Source organism: Sciurus carolinensis, chromosome 4 (assembly GCF_902686445.1).
Source record: "Sciurus carolinensis chromosome 4, mSciCar1.2, whole genome shotgun sequence".
NCBI classification, from domain to species: Eukaryota; Metazoa; Chordata; class Mammalia; order Rodentia; family Sciuridae; genus Sciurus; species Sciurus carolinensis.
In genome coordinates this window covers 34,782,342-34,804,172 of record NC_062216.1, presented here as the reverse complement: position 1 = coordinate 34,804,172, position 21,831 = coordinate 34,782,342, and positions in this window count along the sequence as shown.

The following is a 21,831-nucleotide window of genomic DNA, read 5'->3' as shown; positions in this document are numbered from 1 at the left end:
CTAGTTTATTTGAAATTCTCACTGATTCTGAATGTGAATGACAGAACAGCCACACTAGAGGATCACTTTTGAACTTTTCAGGGGAATTTTCTGTCTTTATGTAGAATTATTCTGAAAGATTGAAACATAACTACATAAATACACCTAGCTTACCAGGATTATATTACACTTACTTCTCTAGTTTTTTGTTAAAAGAAAAATAAATCCTTTTCAGAGGACAGGATTGTTAATCTTCATCCGAATTTAAGTAAACCTTAGTTAAGCTGCCATTCCTTGATTGTCAAGGTTAAAGTAATAGGTGTTAATTGTCTCAAAGGGCATATCTAATTTTCCTTTTGCAATTGTTAGAATTCAAATAGTTCCTATAAAGATTTTGGTTGATTAAATAAGGAAGCAAAATAGTGTCTAGGTGAGATGACTATAGGTTTATCTCTGATTCAAAGCCTTAAAATGAGATTGTATAAATACTTATATTTGGAATTCTTACCCTAAATTCCCTTCTCAGTGTAAAGGGAGTTATATTTTCTACCCCTCTCAACTGTGAAAGTCTTCAGCTAATGACTTTCCCTAAGTTGTATCATGATGTGTTAACAATACACCTATAATATTCTCTTTATCGCTTTTAGCCTGACTCTTGAAGGAACTGGTCAGGTACTGGGGTGAACCCACTAACTCATTTGATCTAGCTCCAAATACATTAATTTGAGCTTTATCTTAACAGCATTGTCTTCATTCTTTTTCTGAAAGGCAAATTAATTTCTCCAACATTCTCCAGCAAGAGTCTCACCTAAAATGTTTATATAAAGCAAAGTTAAAATTAATGTCATTCTTGTTTCTGTTATTTTGTTAACATCAGTGAATTATATCAGAAAGAATTTAAAACAGTAAACATATTCTTTGCTTATTTTATTTTTTAAAGCAGGTAAAATTGTGACTTCACTGAATCATTGAAAATTCCTTTTTAAAAAATGAAAGAATAAAATATCTAGATAATGTTCAGAATTAGAAGGCACCTTCAAGATTTTCTTGATAATATTGGAATGGAAAATGAGGTACAAAGAATTTAGGTTATGTGCCAAGATCTTACTGCTAGTTTTTGGCAGATTTCAGATCAGAATCTTGATCTGCTAGTTTCCATTACACTGTTATATTTTCCTCTCTATTCCATATTGCTTTTTAGTGTTTAATCCTGAAACCAAAAATATAATTTTATTAAGGCCCTGGGATTGCTGAATAAGAATGCTACTATTCTGAAGTATAGTTTTGTTGAAGTATGCCAGACCAATTTTTCTAAAATAAGCCTCTAATGTATGGCTTATGGGAAATTTATGTGTGGAAAAGTTTCTTGGCATTAAAATATATAACTAGAAATATTTTTAAGGCCTGGAATAGACAATGGGAGTATCAGGGACCTTTGGAATCAGGTTTCAACAATCTCTGGCTAGTTTTTGGCTTTAGACACCTCATTTCTGTCTTTGAGCCTTTGGGTCTTTATTCACAAAGTAAGGTACTATCTATCTTTGTTTTTTAATTTGATTTATTTTTAATGATTAGGATCAGAAAATATACCTAAGAGTCTCTTTCCTAGAGTAGGCATTCTACACATGTTCACTTCTTTTCTTTACCTTTACAAATTAATATAGTCTGCTGGGAAACTAGTTTATTCTGTACATTTCACATAAGAGTGTTTAATAATCTAAATGAAGTGAGAATTGCCCAGAAATATAACATTATAAAACTAGGAAGTGAAAAAAATGACCTTGAAGTGATGAACTTCATACATCCAAGACAGGTTCACAGGGAAAGACCCTTAACCCGGTTGAAGTTGTACAATATTGCAGGAAGACCCTGAGCCCTACTCCACAGACCTCGGCCTCCATGGAATGATAGGGTGCTTGCAGGAGTCAGTTATTCTAAAACAAAGGACCATGCCTCTCCTGGGCCTGGATGTAGTTCTATTAGAAGATTGAGACCATGGTTCTGGTTTTGAAAATATTCAGTAACAACAATGATTATTAATGAAGATCTTCTCATAAGTGGGGAGAAGGAGGCAGGGATGAGAGCCATAAAAGGCAAAGTTAGATTATTTCAGAAATTTGTAACAATACAAAAGATGAAAGCCGACTTCTGAAAGTGCCTTCTTTCTTACTGTTTCAGGCACTGTCTCTGTGTCTGCTAGCTGCGTAGGCCTCTACTCTCCAACTTTCCCTGTGTACCTTGATGAGGTTCAGTGCTAAAATGCAAAGAGCTCTGTGCAATAACATTCGAAGTTCTGAATTTAAACTCTGTCCCTTTAACTCATCAACTGTTACCCTGTATGCTTAAATTCTTGAATTTCAGTATCTTCTTCCCTAACATAAAACATCTTAGTTCACTATGTATAGTATGTACAGTATGATGAGCCAAGTCCTATGCTAGGTATTGAGAATATAAAAATAAATCAAATTTGGCTCATAACTTGAACATTCCACCTAATTAGATATTAGGAACAGAAGAAAAGTGACAAATAAAAGTAATCTATGTGAACTGTTGAGATGTACAATTTTATGTTCATAAATCTATGGTGTTATTTGAGTGGACACTGTTTCATGTTAATGTTTGTTGATAAGATTAGAAGGCATTCCTGATACACTTTTTATATGCATAGCGTAATACTGTGGCTTTCTGGAGACAATTTTCCCTTCAATACAGAGTGAATAAATGCCAGGTAATAAAGAAGTATTGATGAGAGGGAAGAAGACTGACAAGGTAGCAAGGGATACTCTCTGTGTGCTATCACTATGGTGACACACTTCATCATTACAAGATTTCTTTTAAACATGCTATAAAACTATGGCTGTCAGCTGAAACGTCTCATTCTATTGGCTCTTAATGTACATTGATACTCATCATGTAATTCACCAGTCTTCTAATCCACCATGTTGCACTGTCATAAAATGCCAAAAAATAATATTCTTTGCAAATGCAAGCACATTTCTGGTTTTAGGGAACTCATTCATGCCTGACTTATTTATTATTCTACATAAAATTTCCAAAATATTAAAAATACATTCAGACTTGTACATAAGCATAGTTTTTACCCCCTACATTAAAAAAATCTTCTAAAAATGCTTATTCTATAAAAAGAATACAATCAGTATAACTATTTCCCTGACATACATGGTTCATTCTCCTGAGCAAGCTGGCAACCATTGCTTGGTAGATTAGCAGTTAATTTTTTTTTTTTTAAATCTGCAAAGTTAACTACTTTGCTTAATGGAGTACTTTGTTAACATAAAAGGATCTTTGTCTATTCTGGCTCAGTATCTGGAAGTTTTTCAAGCCAAGACAATTATCTCTTTGCCCTAGAGAAGATATGAATAAGCAAATATTGTAAAGAAGTTCCAACTTTAGCATCAGTTGGGGAAGTGAGATAGTTTATTCTCAATGCATAGTCAGGAGTGGGAGAGGATATGCTAATGGGAAGAAAGTTGGCTAATCAAACTAAAATCCAAGGATTTCATTATTTTGCTTGCTCTTCTGTAAAATCCCTAAATACTATGTTTAAATATACAGTAAGTAATAAAAACACAATTGAGAGTGACATTTAATTGATTTGAGGATTATTCATGATTTTGAATTGTCCACATCACTGCTCCCCTCCAGTGGGTCTATTACCCAAGAATTGAAATTATTTGCTAAATTTCTTCATGTAAATTTTGGATTATTAGACCATGCTAGAGTTTGAAGGACAGGGAGCCTTCTTTAAAATATATTTTTCTAAGACATCTCTGGGGGTCAGATTATTTTGATTATTGCACAATTATTTGGACAAATGATTTACTAGCAAAATCAGTGACTAGGCAAATAGCATTTCCTGGGATGTTGAAGAGAACTAGTCAATTACAATGAACATAATGAAAAGAAACAGTCACTTTATCCCACTTTGTTTCTCAGACCTTCTGAAGGGAAGCACTTCTGAAGTACTCTTGGTTGTACTAAATGCCTACAATAGAATTGAAATAAAATTAATTCATCAAAATCTTAATTGTGTGTTGGGTTTAAGAGTACAGGGAGTAAATACTGACTTTGAAGTAGTTTAGCTTTGAAGCTAAGGTGAAAGAGAGGCAACTGGACTAATACTAAAGTTGAGGGATAATTTCCTTTCTCCTAAGATAGCAGGATATTAAACAAACCATCAAAGAACCAGGGAATAAATATTATTTTCTCTTAAATAAATTAAAAATCCCAGTAAGAGAAGGTTGGGTTGAACAGATTGGTTGGTGTAAAAGCAAATTTATGTCCATTACAGTCCAGGAAGCCTTCTCCAAAGCCATTCCCTTCTTGGATCAGGTCATGTGTGTGTTCCCTACAACCTAAGATAACCTCCTCTTTAAAATTGTAACTTGATTATTGACTTATCTATGAATGTCCATCATCAGTCCATTAACTCTTTGAAAGTAAGGATTGTGTTTTATTTATCCCCCAGATCCTTAGACCTAGCATTTGAGTAGATGCTCAGTAAAGATGCTCTGTGTTGATATATATATGTATTTATGCTCGAGTCAAATTTAAAAAAAATTAATTGATAGGTGGATTGGTGTTTTATAGCAGTAGTTTGAACAGTAGCAAATATAAAATCCCAGGTTATTCTGATGTAGACTTTTTGAGCATAGGTCAGAAACTAACTTGTTTCCATTCTTTATTTCCCCTAATAAGAGCGATATCTACTGAAACCTTACCATGCCTTAGGTAGTATAAGAAATCGACCCAACAGAATAATCTAAATCCTGTGAAAGATGTTCTATGATTATCTCCAATTTTAGATAAAGAAGTAAAACTTTGTAGGATTAAGAAATTTATCCAAAATACCTTGGCACTCTGAATACAGACTTTGTGTTTTCAGCAACTATATTTGGACCAGCCAGAATATCATCATTTTCTGAGTATAGACTACAAACGAACAAATAGCAATGCCCATTATAGTTGTATTCAAGAAGACCTAATTAGCCAACCAAACCTTCACTGGTGCCTAGAACATGTAAGGCAATTCTTATTCTTTCCGCTCTATGCAGAGAGAAGAACATATCCCAAGTTCTTCTTTCTAACTAGGATTTCCGGAGGGGCATGCTTTGTGGAACTCAGTACCATGATGAGCATGGAGTTGGGAAGAATTTTGCCCACTCTCGCATTACAGAACTCAAGTTCCCAAGTTCTGAGCTTCCAGAACTTAAAAGGGAGACACCCGAGAGTTCCTTTTCTTTCCCTGAGAACAAAAAAGATTCATTTCACCAATTCTTTTCCAGAGTCAAAAATTAGGAGACCACTTAAATGTAGTCTTCCTGAATGGCTACAAGTTTCAGTCAGGTATGATGAACACCTCACATTCTGGACCATCTCTACTGGGAATCTAAGGAATGGACTGTCAGTGGTAATTAACACACACAAAAAATAAAATTATGGATGATGGATCTTATTAGACACAAATAAACCTCACAGGTCACCTCTGAAAGCTTGTGAAGTCTCCAAGATAAGTCAGAGAAATGAGCATTTTGGGTTTGAATATGATAGACACAACCATTAAAATGTGTAATGGGGTATATAGAATGGCTAGTTTACTCTTAACTATAGTAAGCCTCTTTAAAGGTCACATTTGGTTAAAATAATTATAAAGAATTGCATGAAAGCAAGAGTAAGAACTAGGTGTTTTACCTGAAGTGTTGCAGGTGCTCTCTGCAGCAATACTGCAGAGCTGGGACAGGGAATAGGACCACCAGACTCGCCATCTGCTCCTCTGGTTCTCCTATATCTTGTTCCTCAGAGGGGATCAAACTGCCCAGGATGCTTTGCTACAGTGCCTTTCTCTTCTAGAACTGAGTCCCTCCTGTCATTGCCAGGTCCCGTTCATTCAGGTGTGTTTAGCAAAAGCAACATTTCCCAGCAGAGTTCATCATATCCAGCTGTGGGTGCTGGTATTTCACCTTGGAGTTTAGTAATATTATTAAAAGAATCAAATTATTAATGGTAGAATTTCAGCAGCAGTGAAGACCCTCGGGTGCCTCTCACATCATCCTGGATCTGCTTGCCTACTTTTTCCAGAGAGATCCTGACCTGCCTAGAACCTTTGGTATTACTGTGATAATATGATATTCATATTTTACAAATTAACTGTAACTCTGGATTCAGGGGCACAAATTTTCACCATTAATGCAATACCAAACTAAATATATGGTTAAGAGTAATAAGTAAAATCCATATGCTAATGACCTCCATCAGTGAGAGTATGTGTGTGAGGAACATTTGTTTTAAAGTAAAATGCTGTTACATGCATCTTATTAGAACTTTAAACTGGTAATTACCTTGAACATTAGACTACAACCTAAAACCCTAAAACATGACACACACAGTGCTCCCCATTGATCGCAAAGCCTCTGACATCTTCTACATTAGCCTCTCAGACTTATAAATGATAGAGTGTACGACAACACAGTGAAAATTAATTGTGTATGCCAAACACTTATTCAACAGTGACTCTTTTGCAGAATGCTTGAATATCTTTACTTGAGCAAAATTTGCCAAGTCGATTATAAATGTGATATCTTACCTCTTAATACATTTTACAATTTGCACATAATGGTTCCAAGGGAACTTGTAAACCATAGTAAATCATAAAATTCATTTTGCTTTGCATCAATTCATTCATCCATGCACCAACTAATCACCTCATTTCAAAATTCAATAAACCTAAATACCTGGATTTATGATGCTTTGTCAGAATTAACCAGGGAATATCAACAATGTGGAATTAGAAGTCTATTGCAACTTAAAGACAAGCACCTAGTTGAAAACAATTAAAAAGACTCGGCAGCAATAATTATATCCACAGTGTTAGCAAATAAAATAAATTAAAACTGATTTAATTTCTGCTCTGGGAGATGGGGGAACATAGAAAAGCCTTAATTTAGTCAGTTAAAACACTGAAGTTGTTTGGAAGCAAAACTTTAAAGTGACTGTGAATTGGGTTTCTAGTATTAACTGTTCTTAATTGCAAATAAAAATACATGCACAGGTGTATTTTTAAAAATGTATTGGTTAGGCATGTTGTATAATGGTCACAATAGTTCTTGAAATTTATTTTTCTTGCAAGAGTTTTCATGATGAAGACATTACTAGAGGATTTATTTTTATAAAACTTGCCATACCACTACTTTATACAATAGGAGAAAAAAATCCTCCTGTTTAGGGATGTTAAATAAAGCATGATTCACATAAATAGGGCCCCTTCTCTTAAAACATGCACATTTACATTAAGCACTTACTTTTGATTTATATCTCTTCCATAGAAAATGCTGATATGAAAGTAAGGACTTATGTGTGTATAACCACACATATGCACAGGCACACAGTCACACACAAGCTCATTTACATTCCACTAAGTTGGGGAGCCAGAGAGGAAAAGTGCAATGATCTTTTAGTTCAGAAATAAAACCTGTTTAGCAGATTTTGACAAAACCAGTTTTGCAGTTTTATTCATTGTCTCTCAGTGTATGTTTAAATTAAAATATTTTTTTCTGTTAATAACTGCAGTGGCTGACTTTGCATTTAATTCTTAATGTTTCCTTATTAAATTTTCCTTGGAAACCTAAAGTGGTATAAAGAAAAATGGCATGCATGAAGATGCATAGAGCATCTAGTAAAAACAAAGCAGAAAGAACAGTCATATATTTTTCTTTAAAAAGATTTAAAAAGGTATCTGATTGTTAGAGTCACAAAAGGTCTATATGGTTCTGTTGCCCCTTTAATTAAATTCTTAGAAGTAATCAGATGCAAAATGACAAATGGTAAGAAGAGAACATACCACTGCTGAATAATTTTATCATTTATACCTATAACTGTCAATCCACGAAGGGCTATTTTTTATATGTCACCTAAATCATACGAGCTGGTACCTTTTTCTGTGATTCATGTTGGCCCAGTTCTATGATTTACTGCTAAATTATTTCCCTTCTCTTTCAGAGAATTTTTTTTTATCTCCTTTCTGTGATTAATCTCTCTGGTTTGAATGAGCAAAGCTTTTTAGATGAGTGAATGTCACAATTTCCTTGAGTATAAATTTTTTCAGTATGATTTTTTATACATATGTTTTTTTTTAATGTGCTCAGAAAAGACAATTATTTATTTAAAGGCTTATATTTCCATTAAAAAAAATCCTTGCCTACCTCAGTTATATATTCCTGGCTTTTCTTCCTGAAACAAATGGCCTTTGCTTTGACAAGATGCAGTGACAACGGTTATTGGCGGTGATACGACACAATCAGTTTTTTCCCACAAAGTAGATGGCTCTGGTTTGAGTGATTTAAGACCACAGAACATCTTGATGTCTAATTCCTCCTGTGAGTAAGTGTGAAATAATCCTGCTACGTATGGTATGTGTGCATGTGCATGTGTTCCTGTCCTTTCCTGCTGGTTCTTGAATGCTCACAGGCCTGCCCTTTCTGTGAATGACTAACATCAAGTCCTTGCATTTTAGTCCTTTGAACAGGGAAAGCAGATATTTCAAACTGCTTTAATGAGCCCCATCAACTAGACTCTGTTGCCATTTTGGGTGCCTGGGAATCACATTTTATTTCAGATTGACACGTCCAATATGCATGTGGCAATCTTTCTGAAGGTGATGGAACCTGCCTCTCCCCAACCACCTCTCCATTCACATCCTTCTTTACTCCTTTCTTTTACGAATAACTTTTACCTTGACTTACAATGTATATTGGAATGCACACATTTGCCATCTAAGCTTTCCTTAGTGTTTTAGCAGAATGTATTCTTAATCGACCTCAAAGATAGCTACGGATAAGAAAAGCACATCTTAATCAGTTTTCTCAAACATTTACTATGAACACTGCTTATCAATTTTTGTGTGATTATATCTGCCTTTTTGTTTGCCCATTATTTGGTCAAAGGCTATAAGGATATCTCAATTCTTAAATACAGTAGAGGGTCATGCCTTATTTTTACCACAAACTGAATTATTCACCAGTTTAAAGTCACCAGTTTGTTTGACTGGTACCCCCTTTGATCCCTGCTGACCTTACTTCACCGGAGTCCTAAATATTGTCAAGGGAACCCTAGCCATAAAGAAGGTAACTATGCACAGAGTCTGTGCTCAATAAATGTCAATTTCCTTCCTGTGCCCTTTGACTTGAAGACCCAGCAGGAAAACCATCTTGACACGTACGGCTTCTCCAAGTTGGATAAAATTTCAAGTTGGGTTAAATACTTCTGCCAGATTTCAAGCCAAATGATAATGATACTGATAAATCAAATTTAATTAGATAAAAATAGGCACTGTCAGAAATTAGATTTTTAAAAACAGCTTCATCTTCTCATTTTCAGATGACTTTGCTATATCTAAAATGCTGGTGTACAATCCTGAGATTCTTTACAATAAATTGTTGGGAACCAGATTTCTAAAAATAAGTGCTAGATGTTTACATGGAGAATAATGCATGTTGGGGTAGAATTACTTCCTGCATTGTTTGTTCATGCTTTTATTGAATCATTCACTCAACATGGCCCTACTATGAATCAGAGAATAATCATAAATTTAAAGATACATAAAGTTCATGTGTGCCAAGCAGAAGGGAAGAGAACAGAAAAAGAATTCAATAACTTTCCATTTGAGGCAAATTGTTAAGCTAGAGACTAAGGGTAACCAAGATAAATGCAATCCTATGAAAGGGACAAGTGAATTGGAAACAGAAAGGATAATCTGGAAGTTTTTTTTTTTTCAAAAAACCGTTCAAAACTTTGTTGCCTGTGTCATCTCCTTCAATAGCTGGAGACAGGCACTTAAGCCCTCAGTGTTACAGTTTCTCCTGTCAGTGCGACACACACTCATGGGGACCTATACACATGCTCTGTCGCCAGCCCCCTTTGTAAGAAAAAAATATTGTTTCCCATTGTCCATTTTACAACAGGAAATGTTGAAGTCAGATGCTCAGTGGACCACAGTGACATTTATGGGTCAAGATGCACATTCAAATGCAAGTTGATTTTCACAGTAGGAGACGTCACACACAATGACACCTACTTGCAAAACCCTAAGGGCTGACTCTGAACAAGATCAAATTTTTTTTTTTTTTTTTTTTTTAAACCACAGACTGCAGCACATGAATTGATTTCTATCAAGAGAAAAACTTAACTCCGTTGAGTTTGATGATATGACTTGGACCAAAAATAAAGATTTTTCCCTTTTTTTCCCCTAGTTGTTACCAGTCCAAGAAAAATAAAATTTGCTTTGTGAAATAAGTAGAACTGATATGCAAACTTTAAGGCGACTTTAGACTTGGGTGAAGAAACTTATCCAAGGGAACAAATTTATAATCATGTTTGAGTGCGGGATAATAAATTCTATCTTAACTCTGACTGAAAGATCATGGCCGTATTTCCAGAACTACATGAAGGCGATTATGAAGATGATTACAATACCCTCATATGTTATGGAATTCATTTGTCCAAAATTTAGGAAGTTCATTTCACGGGTTCTGAAGAACACAGTATGAACAGCAGATGTTTGTTTGTATTGCTGAATTTTGGGGATGAGTTTATCTATGTAAATCATACCACCACTTAAAACAGCACATAGTAAGCACTTGGTAAATATTTACTAACATTATTATTTATAGAATATGCTTAATGTTTGCCACTTTATTCATCTACATTATTACAAAGTGCGATATAAAGGGTCTGCCCTTGTGTGGGTCTGGAAATGCTGGCCTTCCTTACATTGTAGGTCAAGCTGGTGCCTTCTCTTTGGAAGTCTCTGTCTCAGATATTAGCACTGAGGAATTCAGAGAAGAAAGTCTCCTCTCCATCCTGCAGAGGTAAAAACCTCAAGGGAGTTCCTGAGATGGAATAACTCAGCACTGAGCAAGTCTCTGAAAGAGGCCAGGCTTGGCCTAGGATGGCACAGTATATATTGGCAGTATATGCAAAACAAGGTGCAAAAGTCCATCATCAATGTCTCAGATATGTGTGACTCTTCAACATGGGAAAAAGAAGAACAAGCCTTGCAGGAAGATACTAAAATTTTTTCTATAAAATTTGAAAAATTTTAAAAGCTAGTGTTTAGTAAGCATAAGTAGCACTGTGAAGGAGAGAACAAAGGAAAACAACTTAGTTTCTAAAAAAAAAAAAGTTTGTGCTTTCTAGCAAAGCTAATTTTGATGAAATGGAAATCACTATATACCCCACAGATTAGTCATTAGAGTGTGAGATTAAATAGTTTCATTACAATGCAAAAAGGAACAAAATAACCACTAAATAATAGTCATTTTCAGAAACAGCTGCCTTAATGTCTTTGTATTAACACATGTAATGGTCAGCCTTATTTAAATTGGTATCCTTCTTCCTTTATAACACTATGAAATGGCTTAATAAAATTTTTTTGAAGGTCTATAAAATTGCTAATTTTGCATGACAGGGTGTATTTCCAAAACTCATTCTGTACTTGAACTCTAAGTTGTTTTTTCTCTCTTCTTATTTAAAAAAAAAGAAAAAAAAAAAGAGAGAGAGATCCAAAGTAGTATACACTCAATTATAGGGTAAGCAGAAATATTTTTTAATAGAAAATATTTATTTAATGAATGGAAAACTGTAAAAAGAAAAAATGAAGTTCTAAAAAAGGGGAACAAAAGAAATCTAGTTTGTTCTAGATGAGGAAGTGTTTTTGGAAAACAGTATTGTGAGATCTATTTTAAACATTGTAAAGAAATGACCATCTGATGTCTGTGGGTTTTTTTTTTTAATTAAAAAATTACAATAGTTTTAAAAATGAACAAGGGATTTACTAAGTAATTTCATAAAAGATAACAAATGAAATAAATGAAAACAATTATCTCTAGAAGTAGGTGCTTTAATTCTATAGAATTCTCTATTTCTTTAAGTGCATGAATGTTTTGTCTTTGGATAAATTGTAAATCTTTTAAGACCAGGAGCCAAGTCTTATTTATTTGTGAATTTCCATAATGTCTAGTGCAGTGCTTTCCACATAATTAGGTTCAATAAATGTTTACTGAAAGAATAAAGAAGGCTATGGGGAACTTTTGTCCTTTAACTTGTGTTAAAAACAGAGAGTCTGAAATATAAAGTTCTGTCTGAGGAAAAGCAATTTTAGTACTTCTCACTGAGGGAAAAGAAAAATATTTCTGGCTCAACAACATGTAAGTGACACTGCTTAAATCACGAACTCAAAAGATTTCTAAAGTATTCTTCTGAAAGACAGAATTATCACAAAGAATATGTTTGACTCAGAAGTTTGGACTGAACTTGAAACATCTAACTGGAAAATCTTGCTCCCTGTTATTTATGCTGTCAGGGCGTCTCAGGAACACGTGTTGGCATTTGAGTCATTTTACTATTTCCCAGCTGCTGACTTGGAAACTCTAGATGTTATAGTCCTTGTTTATAGTGCTTCGCCCACAATGATGAGTAAAACTCGTTTGCCAGAGCCCTGCAAAGGGCATGGTGACTCAGACAATATACATACTGATTCCACTTGCTGGATTTTCATTTGTCACCCTACCTTTTCTTCCAAACACCCTCCCATCACTAAAATGACAGAACAATACAGATAAGTCATACAATGCCCCGAGAACAATACTTTACAAGTTACAATTAAACGTACGTTCTGGTAACACCCACTAGCAGATGAGAAAATGTGCAGGGATTTCGTTTAGTGGTTACTGACCCTGCATGTCTGAAGAACTACTATTTATTTTAGGAAATGACTTATTCATCTCGTGCCATCTTGCTTGAAACAGAACACACAATTACACCTGCGATGTCCAAAACTCATTTCCCGAAGTGGTGGGGCAGAGCGAGAATTCTTTTTTTTTTAAATGTTATTCTGGACTGTTTGTTCTTTTGAGTATTATTCAGTTTGGATTAGTCTTGTACTTTTGAAGCTCTTTTCACAAGGCTGTTCTATGTGAGTGTGCATGTGATACCTCCTAGCCACACTGCTGAGATATTCCTTCTAAAGCATGTCTGAGACTCAGAAAGTCAAGGGTCAAGTGTGCTTCCTCATGTGCGGAAGCTAGAGAGAAAAAAGGAATTGAAAGAAAAGGGGGATCTCACAAAAATAGAAGGGAGATCAGTTGAGGAGAGGTAGGAGATCAAGGGGGAGGGAGGAAGGGAGGCAAAGGGGAGAAGTGGGGAATAAAATGAGCCAAATCATCCTATATGTGTGCATGAATATATCACAATGAGCCCTGCATCTATGTACAATTATAATGCAACAATGAAGACAAATATACATGTAAATAGAATGAAGACCAAAAGAGTAGAGGAAAGGGCATGGACGAAAGGAGGGGAGGAACGGGAAGTACTGGGGACTGAAATGGAGGAAGTTATATTATGTGCACATGTGAATATGTAACAATGAACCCCATTATTATGCATAATGATAATATACTGATAGAAACATTAAGAGGTAAAATCTATCTGAGAAATTTTTAAACAGTGCTTACTTGCCTCGAAGAATTAGAAGTGGTTTTAAACATTATAAATGGGCTGAGGTTGTGGCTCAGTGGTAGAGCGCTTGCCTAGCATGTGTGAGGCACTGAGTTTGATTCTCAGCACCACATATAAATAAATGAATAAAATAAAGGTCTATCAACAGCTAAAAAATATTTTAAAAAATATAAACAGATTAATGAAAGACTGACATTTTATTTGTATTCTACTATAGAGTGTAGTATAGCACCAACTAATATATAAAAGGGATTGCTTTGGAATAAATTGAGATGAATTATTATGTTCCTGTAGATAAGATTTTTACTGGTGCACATTTGAAACTTCAGTTTCACTTAAAATTTCATCTTTAGAAATATAAAAGTAATGAGATATAATTATGAAATGTTGGATCGCAATGATCAAAACATCCTATTTAAATAAAAATCACCAGAAAAGAAGGAATAATAAAGTCTACCAAACACTGAAAACTAGAGGATATTATTTTAATCATATTTCATATACTTAATTATCTCTTGGCATCTTTTATATGACTATATTTTAAAAACAAGCATTCAAGTATATCCTTAATTCCCCAAAGAAATGGTATTATACACTACTTTTCCTTTTCTTTCTTAATCTTAAAACATCACTGAAGTCAGCCCTTATATAATAAGTTGTCCGTCAGATTTAGATTACCCATGATACAATCTAGCCCTTGATGTACACTATTTTAATGGACTGAGATTGGATTTAAGAAATCTAATGTGTCACTTACATCAACATTCATTTCATTCAAAAGTGCATCCTTATATTTTCACACACATTCTTAAGAAATAAAAATGTGAAAACAGTAGATTAAACATCATAGGATTAATTTTCCTTACATGTTGAGGAATGAGATGGTAGGAAGGAAGGTAGTGAGAATATGAAGTTTCTATAGGTCACTTTTTTTTTTTTGGTACTGGGGATTGAACTCAGGGGCACTTGACCACTGAGCCACATCCCCATCCCTATTTTGTATTTTATTTAGAGACAGGATCTCACTGAGTTGCTTAGCACCTCGACATTGCTGAGGCTAGCTATAGAACACATTAAAAATATGTAATTTAAATCCCAATTTTATAATCTGTGAGATGTTTGGTAATAAGTTCAGGCTTTGTGTTCAACTCCTGCCATTGCCCTTTCCATCCCCTATGCACTTTTGAATAATACTGAACAGAAACTGGGAAGGGTGGAATTTGGGACACAGCATAAACAAAAATCTACCAATATAAACAAGGACAGTAAGTAAATCCATCCAATTCACTTAGACTTAAACCATCTGGAGTAATCAGATTCCTCCTCCTCCCTTTAACAATGAGTATCTGTTAAATGTTTCCCCTATGCTAGGCATATGTTAATTTCTTTATGAAATTAACTAATTTTATTCTCACAAAATATTAATTTTTAACTTCGGTTTAAAGAAAGGAAGACTCAGTGAAGCTATCTCAGGCAGTGGAACACCTGGCCCCTGAACACACTCCTTGTCACATCACCTATCCCAGCTAGCACAAGGTAGGTCAATGGGTAGAATGATCTTCCCTCCACTCTCTTTAATGACACTTTTCTCCATTTTGAAGACATGGGCTGCCCTGGCTTGGGACACCGTCTCTCAGATAACTTTGACTGACTGTCTCATCTGATACATCTTGTCTTATGATTAAGTAGCTTCAAATGACCCTGGTTTTCTAAGGCACCATTTCCCAAAGCATGGCCTGAAGACTATTAGTATCAACATTACCTGGGAATTTGTAAAAACAAAAATTCTTGGAACCAACTGAAGAATAAGAAAATCCGGAAGTAGGCCCAGTAGCCTGTGTTATGACAAGCTTTCCAAGTGATTCTGGATGTTTTAGGCAAAACTCTGAGATCCAGTAGAATCTGGGAGTCCAGTAGAATAGTAGTTAGAAGTATAAATTCCAGAGTCAGATGGTTTTGATCTTTATTCCATTAAAGACTGTGACCCTGGGTGAATCACAATTGCCTTTCAGTTTTCTTGTCTGTGAAATGAGGGTGAGTTGTTTCATAGGATTAACCATAGTCCTGTGACTGGTGTACAATGAGTGTTCACTAAATATTGAGAATATTGTTATCAATTCTTCATGTCCTGTCGCTCCCTACTTCCAACTTTAAATTTTGGCCTTTTTCAAATTCTTCATATTGCCCCAAACATACCATATTTTGCAATTCTACATCTCTGGGTTATGCTTCTTCACATGGAATACTTGCTCTTCTTTCACTAGCCTGGTCTCTACCCTCTGCCACCAGGAAAAAAAAGTCTACTTGTCATCATTTCAAACCAAGTAGAGAAACTGCCTCTTCTAGGAAAACTTCCAGGTCTTTTACTTAATAGAATTACTCATTTCCATCTTTGATCTACTTTAAACCATTCATTATTATACATCCAATACTGCATTATAATTTGTTTCAAATCTGCATCCTACTCTGACAATGAACTTTTTCTAGATTGTACAACTTTATCACTGCTATCTCCTTCCGCCTAACCCTACAGTAGATACTTAGTGACTTTTGAAAAATCTGATTTCATTTCCAAAAATGTTAGTGATGGTAAACAGTACCATTTTAAAATTAAGAACAAAACCAAAATGAGTTCTAATTAACATTTTTCACATACAATCACTTGGTTTATATGTTTATCATTTCAGTTGTATCACTTTTCCTGCACAGTTCCCTATACCTTCAATCTTCTCCTATGACAGTGATATAAACTCTCTTCATCAGATCTGTTGTCCCCATTCCACACATACCCTCAGTGATGGCTGTTAAGGCTGTCCCAGTTTTAGGGGAACTGCCCCCTTCTGCTGGGAGTCACCTGACCAGGAAGCTGGCTCGCAGCCCAGGAATGAATGCAGGAGGATAAACGGCCAGCCCTGTAGCTTCAAGTCTGGGGAGGCAGTGGTGTAGAGCTTTGGTTTGTGATCTCAAGCCTACTACAGGCCAGCTCACAATTAGATTTGTCTGAGTTTATCTCCTTACTTAAAACTTTCTCCTTCTACATCCTGTTAAGTTTCTACTGAGGAGTGTTTTCCCAATCCTGCCTAAGCTCCTCTCTGAGAGTCTTGCCTGTCTTGGATAACCCCTTTTTCGTAACTGGAGCTCCTGAGATGGTAACTTGCAGTCATATAGCTGGTGAAGAGAAAGCCTGGACACAGGACAGCTAGATCTTGCCTCCAGATGTGACAGTCTCTCCTCACCTTGTGGCCTTGGGAAAGCCATCCCACCTCTCTGAAACATACTTGATCTATATATAAAAAGGATGATGTCCTGTCTAAAGAGTAGATATGAGATTCATATAAATAGCAAAGACATTAAAAAAAATAAAGTCTTATAATTGTAAGTAGTTTATCCTGTTTTTAGTACTTAGATTGTATATTTTATAAAATCTTTATAAATCACTTCTGAAGTCACAGGATTCTACTCTATCTTCTCAGCTGGGAGCCCACAGGAATAGTATGCTGCTGTGTATATGCTACCGTCTCATATATTTTAGTAAGTCCTTGCTCTTTACTTACCTTAGCTCTAGCATTTAATCCTTTTTGAGGAATTTGTGCTCATTCTTTCTTCTCCAAACATCAAATGAAATACACTACCTTTTACTTAGTTAATTTCATTCTACTTATTTCTGACTACTCTTCTAATCTACCAAGGTCCTTTTAAAGTCTAATTCTATTATACATAGTATAAGTTAATCATGCATATGAGTCTATGTTTATATATGTATTTTATTTTCCCTAGTTAATAATGTGATTTCACCTCAGATCCAAAAGTAAGTCCATTTGCATTATTTTAGCAAGAGAGGCCATATTCAGGGGTCACACAAAACACCCATGTTTATAATATAGAAGGGTCATGGGATCAACCATCTAAACAATCACCCAGTCAATTTAGTGAAACAACCACTTTTTCTTATTTTTTTCACTGAATTGACTTGGTGAGCTGCCTAGAGATGTAAACTTCAAAGCAAAAACAAAGGAAAAATGTCAGAAGAAAACCCGCTGTCACTGGACACAAAATCTCCACAAAAAGGGAAATTCAAAGTTAAGGCTCTGACTGGTTTAATGAGAGTTTTAGTCAATGATATAAACAGCCTCTGTGACTGTGGCAGAATACTCACAAGGACTTTTTGTTTGACTATTTATTGAATTCTCTTTTTGTTAATTGTTGCAGTTGATTTGAATTATATTGTGCTCCACTTTGGGCCTTCTGTACTTGTCATATTTCAGTGTCTGATAATTCACATTCTAGCAGGGTTTAAGACCTAATTAATATTGTTACGAGATATTTTTTCTTGAATTCGGCTGAAAGGAACTCTTGATCCTTTATGCATGTTGTAGAAAAGGCACCAAGCCTTCATTTTGTGTGAGATTATCTAAGGTTATTATATAAGGAATTGCAGTATTTCCTCAAGTTCCAGCTCACATGTGCAGGTAATTTTGGAAACGGTGATTCATATAGGCATAACATTTCATCCCAATGTTGCCATATTTTAAAATACTTATATTTTAAAAATCATTTAAAAAATTAGCCTGCTTTCTATTGTTTTATCCCACCTGGAACAAAAAACTGTAGCTATCCAAGAACAATTTTTGCTCAGAAATGGAAAGTATTTGGTTAATGTAGTCATGAGTTAGAAATTTCTTGCATCTTTATAATCTAAAGTTGAAGTAATATTTTTGTTGGAGTGAAGAAAAATTCCTAGACAGTAAGCTTAGCTACCTTTATTGTTCAGTTACGTGTATAGAAAGGATATTACAACCAGGCAATAAAGAAAAACACTGTCTATTGTGAATAGCAAAAACAGTACTCATACAATAATGGTCAACTGGAACCCCAAGGTTTTACAGAGTTGAACAATTTTAGTGATAAATACATTCAGAACAAAAGGAACAAAAAGACAGTGTTCTTTACACCTGTCTGTGAGCACTGACATGGTTTCTTTCCAAAGAAAATATTAAGGTCCAGTTAAATGATAGCTATTTCTCTTTTTAAAAAACAAACCCCCAAACACAAATGAAATGCAGTACTCTCTTCATTTATTTCCCCTTAGAACAATTCACAATTCTGGCAGACTATTGGATTAGATTTGCAAAGTCTTTTTCGAATACATTTGTTCCTTTTCTCTCTTCTCCCCTCTGCTCTGTCTAGATTGAAATATTACACATGAACTATTTCCATTTAATAATATGCATATCTTGACCAGTCTATTCTAGCTCTCATTTAAGCTACAAGAATGTACAAATATAACATTTACCACACCAAATATACAATTATGTATGAAAAAAAAGGACAGAAAAATATTCAGTTTATCTTTTAGTTCACATTTTTGCTTCTAAGATACCCTGATTTCCATAGTCCCTCCCCACATAAAGCAGTATTTATTTTCATAGACAATTGATAATAATTTGGATAACTGAGGTGGAATACCCTCTTGGAAAATAAAGTTAAAGGGAAATGTATCCTCAATGTTGCCATTCTACATCTATGAAATTAACAATTTGATTGACTTGCATAATAATACCTCATATAGACATAGAACATTAGAGTTTACTGAGCAACTTGGTTCCTCCTAACAATTTTTTACAGGAGGAAAAAAAAAAACTAGATTGTTATGGTAGCTTTACAATCTAGAGTTACTCTACTGTTGAATCACTGACTGGTAATTGGAAGTGCAAAGTAGAGCACATGATATTAAAGATATCAAAAACAGAGGCAAGATGGAGAAACAATCTGGCCAATTAAAAACAAAAAAACAATTTGTCGTAGCTGGCACCAATCCTTGGTTCTGCCTTTTAAAAAAAATATTATTCTCATTTGTAAAGGTTCATAATTGCTTTTTAATAAGGAATATTCTCCTTAAAATATTCTGGTGAGTTACCAATAAATGACCTAGACTCATAAGTTTAAATTGTAGCTACTAATAATTTATCTCTTCTGAATTATCTTTGATACTATTTAAAAAAAATCACTATAATCCATTGGATATTTGGGGTCAAGCCATGTATTTGTAAAAAAAAAATTGCAATGGTGATTAAGAAATTCATAGAAGCAAAGGGCTATGATCAACTTGCATCTACCATGTTGCTTTTGCAAGAACATCTTTAATGAATTTTCTCCTTTGTTGACCTAGGAGATCAACCTAGGTAGGTTGATTGTTTTTATTCAAGTACATTTAAGAACCAAATTTCAGGGTAGATCCAAGATGGTGGACTAGAGGAAGGCTGTATTCCTTGTTGCTCTGTGACTTGGGATTTGAAAAGAAGAAATACTATTTCTCTGCTAGGCAGGCATTGCTGCCCACTGATCCCCTGCTGTTTACCTCCCATTTGTCCGTCTGCTGTCTTCCAACATATTGTCTGCCTTTTGACCACAGATGACTCTCTGACCAGTGTGATCATCTTCCATTTGCCTGCCTCTTGCCTGCCATCACCTGCCTTTAACCTACCCAATATCCCCCCCACCCCCAACATCCACCCACTGATCATCCACTGTTAGCCTGCAGACTGCCTGCAGACTGCCAGCAAATCACCTGCTGCCAGCTATTGCCTGGAAGTCCATTTACACAGTACCCACAGGTTTGGTTACATGCAGCTGCCACCATCTTGGAACGTTGGCCAGGGCCTGCAGGTTTGCCACCACCACTGCTTTCATCTTGGGGTGTGGTTGCCTCAGCCTGGGGATACTAGCCAGGGCCTGGAGATATATTGGGGTACCTGCAGGCCTGGTTGCTCCTGAGGTCTTTCTGCTGGATGTGCTACTGGCCAGCATCTGGCTGCCTCTTTGCACGGTAGCTCCTTTGTAGGAGCACATCCCTGGTGGTCTCCCTGCAAGTTGAAAGGGCATTGAGATCATGGCACAGTAGCAAGGCAGAGCTTGAGGAAGCTGAAACTCAGGTCTATCAGATTGCGGCTGGGCTTGTGTGGGCCAGTCTGTCTGGCAAGCCTGTGGAAGGCTGGAGACTGGGGGCAGTTCCCCCAGGGCACGTGTTGGAGAAACTGGGGAGAACTGAGCTCTCTCCATCTCAGTGAGTCCTGAAGTATGCAGGGAGAAAGGGGACTGGCTACAACAGGTGGAAAGAATGGAAGAGGGTGTGAGGACATCTTGCTATCAACTCACCCACCAGACTTGAGCTCACATCAAATTTCAGAAAATCCCACCTATCAGTGGAAAAGGGAAGTATCATTGGATTTTCCATTGAGACCTGTTTTTTTTAACCCTTTCTCTTTCACCTCTACCCATCTTTGATCCAAATATTTTGCATGCAATTTATGGAGGAGTGGGATGTCTGAGTAGTATATTAGTTTTGTCATGTGTTCTTATATTTTTACTTTAAAAAGAAATGTATATATTTTTTGCTCACTTGTCTCCCTGGATTCCTTTTCTCACTTCTCTCATACTAACAGCCAACCTTAATTCCTCCCTCGCTCTTATTATAAATTTTTAACCCTATCTTCTCTCCTCCCTCATAAACATCACATCTTACACTACTTCTGTTCCCTCATTGTCCATCATTTGAAATGGTAAACCTATTTAGCAAACTTACAATTTATATTGTAGACAATAATTGAACACCTAATTTCTGTTTATTGCTACAAAACTGTAGACACTGTAACATGAGCCATTTAGTTTAAGGTTGTATATCGTTTGCATTGGGTGCTGTTAATATCTGTCTCCCCCTTAAAGGTGAGGTACTGGAAGCCTTCAGGGACACTATAAGACTAAAGGGTAGAAACTGTACTGCCTCAGATGCATACTACTAGATGAGAAGACACACAAACAACATGAAAAAGTCAAGGGAACAAAGTGCCTCAGACAAACCAAGATGTTCCAACAATAGGATCCATAGACAACACAGAAGAAATGTCAGAGAAGGAATTTAGAAAATACATAGTTAGATTGATCTCTGAAATAAAGGATGGTATTGGAGAGAAGATACAGAAAATGAAAGATCACTTCAATAAAGAGGCAGTGATTATAAGAAGGAATCAAGCAGAAATCCTTGAAATGAAGGAAACAACAAACCAAAAATTAAAAATTCAGTGGAGCTGGGCATGGTGGCCCATACTTGTAATCCCAGTGGCTTGGGAGGCTGAGGCAGAAGGATTGAGAGTTCAAGCCTGCCTCAGCAAAAGTGAGGCACTAAGCAACTCAGTGAGACTGTCTCTAAATAAAATGCAAAATACAATACCAGAACTTCAACTATACTACAAAGCAATAGTAACAAAACCAGTATGGTATTGGCACCAAAATAGACAGGTAGATCAATGGTACAGAATAGAG